Here is a 6,979-nt window from a genome sequence, read left to right on the forward strand (position 1 = left end):
TGTGTGTGTTGTTGTTTGAATTTCCAGCATCTGCAGATTTCCTCGTGGTTACTAAACTGCAGTCATTTTGTTCGAGAACAAAATAGTTGAAGGGAAGTTGTTGTTCTTGAACCTGGTGCTGTGGATTTCACGTTCCTGTACCTCCTGCCCAATGGTAGCCACCAAAAGAAATAATCCACTGTGGTGTACAAGCAAAAAAGCAGAGTAATTTTTAAATTGTTAGAGTTTAGGTAAAGTTCAAATGGTTTGTAGGTGTCACTGAAAACCAAAATGCAAGTGCAGCAAATATTGATTTTTAGAACAAGAGGATTTGAGTAGTATTAATGTCTGATTGTGATTATATAGGGCTTTGTTAAGAACATGCCTGAAAAATTTGCACAATTTTGGTCTCCTTACCTTAAAAAGTTATAGGTGCCACTGAAGGAGTATAAGAACTCACTCGGCATGTCTATATTCTCTAGAGTTTAGAAGAATGAGAGTCCTACAAACGACAATATTCTTGTAGGGCTCAACAGGCTAGATACAGAGAGGCTGTCTCATTCAGCTGAGGAGTCCAGGATCAGAATCAAATCTCCGAGGAAGAGAGGGAGGAACTTAGGACTAAGATGAGAAGAAATTTCTCCATACAGAAGCTGATGAATCTTTGAAATTCTCCATCTCAACAGCTCAGTTACAGGACCAAAGGGTGTAGAAGTAAAGCAGGAATGCAGTTTTAAGGGGGCAGTTCAGCATTCTCTTGATAAATGAAGCAGCAGGCTTGAAAAAAATCAAACTTGACTCTCGTTCTTAACGCAGGTCAGCAACTTGAGATGAACCTGAAGTTGGCAGTGTTCCCTTTCGCCTGCTGTTCGTGTCCATCTGCTCGTGCAAGTACAGTAAGTGCAGTGTATTTGCAGATAGTGCACGTTGATGCCAATGATGGAAAAGTGGTCGATGAAGCTCTGACCTATCTGTTAAGCCCCTTATGCATCGTACTTCTGAGATATCCTCTTTTTTTCACAACTCCAGCTTTCCCTCCACAAGAGATGACGTTGCTCTTAATTGTATGTTCTTTTACCTACACTTCTGTCACTGAAAGTAAAGGTTGGGGGTGTTATTGAGAAAAGTGTGGTAAAGTAATCCACTTGACACTTCATTTTTTTCCCCCAGATTACCAACAGAAAGCATCTTTTCTGGATGTGACAAAGCTTGATGGCAACTGCACCGCACAAGACCACTTGAAGTTTCAGAGTTGTGAATGCAGCCCCAGTCCATCACAAAACCCAGCCTCCCCTCCATTCACTATCACTCAATAGTTCCCACTACCTCAAGATAACAACCAGCATAGTCAAGGACCCCTCTCATCCAGCTCAATCTCTCTTCTCCATCTATCAAGCAGAAGGTACATTAGTTTGAAATCATGTACCACCAGATTCAAGAGCTTCTAACCACTGCTTTAAAACGCTCAAATGGATTTCTTATATAATAAAGATAGAACATAAAACAATACAACAGATTACAGGCCCTTCGGCCCACAATGTTGTACTGACCCTTAAACCCTCCACCTTAAATTCCTCCATATACCTGTCTAGTAGTCTCTTAAATATCATTAGTGTATCTGCCTCCACCATTGACTCAGGCAGTGCATTCCACACACCAACCACTCTCTGAGTAAAAAATCTTCCTCTAATATCTCCCTTGAACTTTCCTCCCCTTACCTTAAAGCCATGTCCTCTTGTACTGAGCAGTGGTGCCCTGGGGAAGAAGCGCTGGCTGTCCACTCTGTCTATTCCTCTTAATACCTTGTATACCTCTATCATGTCTCCTCTCATCCTCCTTCTCTCCAAAGAGTAAAATCCTAGCTCCCTTAATCTCTGATCATAATCCATACTCTCTAAACCAGGCAGCATCCTGGTAATTCTCCTCTGTACTCTTTCCAATGCTTCCACATCCTTCTGCGACCAGAACTGGACACAGTACTCCAAGTGTGGCCTAACCAGAGTTTTATAGAGCTGCATCATTACCCTGCAACTCTTAACTCTATTCCTCGACTTATGAAAGCTAACACTCCATAAGCTTTCTTAACTACCCTATCTACCTGTGAGGCAACTTTCAGGGATCTGTGGACATGTACCCCCAGATCCCTCTGCTCCTCCGAACTACCAAGTATCCTGCCACTTACTTTGTACACTGCCTTGGAGTTTGTCCTTCCAAAGTGTACCACCTCACACTTCTCTGGGTTGAACTCCATCTGCCACTTCTCAGCCCACTTCTGCATCCTATCAATGTCTCTCTGCAATCTTTGACAATCCTCAACACTATCCACAACACCACCAACCTTTGTGTCATCTGCAAACTTGCCAACCCACCCTTCTACCCCCACATCCAGGTCGTTAATAAAAATCATGAAAAGTAGAGGTCCCAGAACCGATCCTTGTGGGACACCATTAGTCACAACCCTCCAATCCAAATGTACTCCCTCCACCACGACCCTCTGCTTTCTGCAGGCAAGCCAATTCTGAATCCACCTGGCCAAACTTCCCTGGATCCCATGCCTTCTGACTTTCTGAATAAGCCTACCATGTGGTACCTTGTTAAATGCCTTACTAAAATCCATGTAGATCACATCCACTGCACTATCCTCATCTATATGCCTGGTCACTTCCTCAAAGAACTCTATCATGCTTGTTAGACATGATCTGCCCTTCACAAAGCCATGCTGACTGTCCCTGATCAGACCATGATTCTCTAAATGCCCATCGATTCTATCTCTAAGAATCTTTTCCAACAGCTTTCCCACCACAGACGCAAGGCTCACTGGTCTATAATTACCCAGACTATCCCTACTACCTTTTTTGAACAAGGGGACAACATTCGCCTCCCTCCAATTCTCCGGTACCATTCCCATGGACAATGAGGACATAAAGATCCTAGCCAGAGGCTCAGCAATCTCTTCCCTTGTCTCATGGAGCAGCCTGGAGAATATTCCGTCAGGCCCCGGGGACTTATCTGTCCTAGTGTATTTTAACAACTCCAACACCTCTTCTCCCTTAATATCAACATGCTCCAGAACATCAACCTCACTCATATTTTCCTCACCGTCAAGTTCCCTCTCAGTGGTGAATACCGAAGAGAAGTATTCATTGAGGACCTTGCTCACTTCCACAGCCTCCAGGCACATCTTCCCACCTTTATCTCTAATCAGTCCTATCTTCACTCCTGTCAACCTTTTGTTCTTCACATAATTTAAGGAATACCTTGGGGTTTTCCTTTACCCTACTCGCCAAGGCCTTCTCATGCCCCTTTCTTGCTCTTGCTCTCCTTAGTCCCTTCTTAAGCTCCTTTCTTGCTACCCTACATTCCTCAATAGACCCATCTGATCCTTGCTTCCTAAACCTCATGTATGCTGCCTTCTTCCATCTGACTAGATTCTCCACCTCACTTGTCACCCATGGTTCCTTCACCCTACCATTCTTTATCTTCCTCACCGGGACAAATTTATCCTTAACATCCTGCAAGAGATCCCTAAACATCGACGACATGTCCATAGTACATTTACCTGCAAAAACATCATCCCAATTCACACCCGCAAGTTCTAGCCTTATATCCTCATAACTTGCCCTTCCCCAATTAAAAATTTTCCTGTCCTCTCTGATTCTATCCTTTTCCATGATCATGCTAAAGGCCAGGGACCGATGGTCACTGTCCCCAAGATGCTCACTCACTGAGAGATCTGTGACCTGACCTGGTTCATTACCTAATACTAGATCTAGTATGGCATTTCCCCTGTCAGCCTGTCAACATACTGTGACAGGAATCTGTCCTGGATGCACTTAACAAACTCTGCCCCGTCTAAACCATTGGAACTAATCAGGTGCCAATCAATATCAGGGAAGTTAAAGTCACCCATGATAACAACCCTGTTACTTTTGCACCTTTCCAAAATATGCCTCCCAATCTGCTCCTCAGTATCTCTGCTGCTACCAGGGAACCTATAGAATACTCCCAATAGAGTAACTGCTCCCTTCCTGTTCCTGACTTCTATCCATACTGACTCAAAAGAGGATCCTGCTACATTACCCACCCTTTCTGTAGCTGTAATAGTATCCCTGAACAGTAATGCCACCTCTCCTCCCCTTCACACCACCCCCCCCCCCCATCCCTTTTAAAGCACTGAAATCCAGCAATATTGAGAATCCATTCCTACCCTGGTGCCAGCCAAATCTCTGTAATGGCCACTACACCATAATTCCATGTATGTATCCAAGCTGTCAGTTCATCACCTTTGTTCCTGATGCTTCTTGCATTGAAGTACACACACTTTAGCCCTTCTACCTTACTACCTTTACACCCTTTATTCTGTTTCTCTTTCCTCAATGCCTCTTTATATGTCAGATCTGGCTTTACTCCATGCACTATACATACAGTTAACGCATGACCTTTATCCTCCTCCACCTCACTATCTGCTTTAACACTCTGGTTCCCCTCCCCCTGCAAATCTAGTTCAACCCCCCCCTCCCCACCAGAGCAGCACTAGCAAACCTTCCCACAAGGATGTTAGTCCCCCTCCAGTTCAGGTGCAACCCGTCCCATCGGAACAGGTCCCACCTTCCCTGGAACAAGGCCCAATTGTCCAGAAACATGAAGCCCTCCCTCCTGCACCAACTCCTTAGCCTCGTATTTAGCTGCATTATCTTCCTATTTCTGGCCTCACTAGCACGTGGCACAGGTAGCAATCCTGAGATTGCAACCCTGGAGGTCCTGTCCTTCAACTTTGCACTTGACTCCCTAAATTCTCTTCACAGGACCTCCTCCTTCTTCCTATCCACGTCATTGGTCTCTACATAGACCAGGACATCTGGCTGCTCACCTTCCGTCCTGAGAATACTGAGAACTTGATCCGAGATATCGCAGACCCTGGCACCAGGGAGGCAACAGACCATCCGGGATTCTCAATCTCTTCTACAGAACCTCCTATCTGTCCCCCTAATTATTGAATCCCCTATCACTACTGCTCTCTTTTCCCTCCTTCCCTTCTGAGCTGAGGGTCCAATCTCGGTGTCAGAGATGCAACCACTGCAACTTATCCCTGGTAGGTCGTCCCCACCAACAGTATCCAAAACGGTATACTTATTATTGATGGAATGGCCACAGGGGTGTTCTGCTCAGTCTGTCTATTCCTCTTCCCTCTCCTGACAGTCATCCAGCTACCTGCCTCCTGACTTTTAGGGGTGAACATCTTCCTGTAACTCCTGTCTATTTCTGCCTCTACCACACGAATGATCCGAAGTTCATCCAAGTCCAGCTCCAGTTCCCTAACTCGGTTTGTCAGGAGCTGCAGCTGGATGCACCTTTTACAGGTGCAGTCATCAGGAACAATTGTGCTCGCCCTGACTTCCCACATACTGCAAATGAAGCACTTGACTGTCCTAACTGCTGCCTCCATTACTTACTCCTAAGTTAATTTGTTATTAAAGGAGCTTATCCGGCCTTACCTCACTGGGAGCAAGCCCGTCCTCAGCCTCTGCTCGCCGAAGCCTCTCGAGCCAAAGCCTTCCTACTCTGTCTCCCACTACTCCGTCGCCCGCTCCGTTAGTCTGCTCGCTTTTTAAACTCTCCCGCTGCCTCACTTTCATGCGCTTGTCCTGTTCAAACTGCCGAAGAAAACTCCTGATCTCTCAACCTACTCACCATCACTTTCTCTGTAACACTATTTTCTGCACTTTTAATCCTTTTGCATTACCTTGCTGTTCTTATGTAGGGAAAGATGTGTCTGGATTTCATGCAGACAAAAGCTATCCACTGTATATGGTACATGTAAATCAATAAACCAATTTCCACTGGATTTTTGCTATCTTCAGTGAGGTCACCACCAGAATCATCTTCCTTTCCCCTGCCTTTGAGGTATTCGGAAAGGAAAATTCCCTCTGCAATTCTGCAAGTGAGAGGGACCTTGAACTTTATCAGGACAGTGTAAAATAGGCAGAAATACTGGAATATGCTTCCGTAAAGAGGATGTGCTACAAGCTTCTGGAAAGCAATAGGATAAGTCCCTGGAGCTGGATGTGGTACACCTCGGATTACCATGGTAAGTGGAGGGGGGGGGTAGATAAGTCCCTGGAGCTGGATGTGATACACCTCGGGTTACCATAGTAAATGGGGGGGGGGGGGGGGTAGATAAGTCCCTGGAGCTGGATGTGATACACCTCGGGTTACCATAGTAAATGGGGGGGGGGGGGGGTAGAGAGATTGCTATGTTTTTTGTGATGTTCTATGCTTCCTCACTGGCCACAGTAGTACCAGGATATTGAAGGGCGGCAAATGTTATTCCTTACTCAATAAAGAGAGTAAGAATAACCTTGGGAATTATAGACCAGTAAGTGTTGCTTTAGTGTGGGCAAATTATTGGAGAAGATTCTTAGAGACAGGTTTATGAGTATTTGGAGCATTTTTCTCATTTAGCAATACAGCACAGAGCAGGCCTTTAAGCTATGCTGCCCCAGCAACCCTGATTAATCCTAATCACAATTTACAATGACCAATTAACCTACCCAGTATATCTTTGGACTGTGCAAGGAACCCAGAGGACCTGGGGAAAATCCACACATTTCAGTCTCCTTGCAGAACACTGTCGAAATTGAACTCTAAACTCCTGAATGCCCCGAGCTGTAATCGTTACGCTACCATGGCAACAATTATCCTACCATGTTAATCTAATGGAGTAGTCAGCATGGCATTGTGAGGGGCAGGTCATGCCTCACAAGCCTGATTGAATTCTTTGAGGATGTGACAAAGCACATTGATGAAGGTAGAGCAGTGGATGTAGTGTGTATGGATTTTAGTAAGGCATTTGCCAAAGTTCCCCATAATAGACTCATTCAGAAATTCTGCTGGCATGGAGTCTCGTGAAACACGGCTATGTGGATTCAGAATTGGCTTACTCATTGAAAACAGATGAAGAATATTCTGCCTGGAAGTCAGTGACCAGTGGTGTTCCTCA

This window comes from Hemitrygon akajei, chromosome 3 (genome assembly GCF_048418815.1).
Source record: "Hemitrygon akajei chromosome 3, sHemAka1.3, whole genome shotgun sequence".
Taxonomy (NCBI): Eukaryota; Metazoa; Chordata; class Chondrichthyes; order Myliobatiformes; family Dasyatidae; genus Hemitrygon; species Hemitrygon akajei.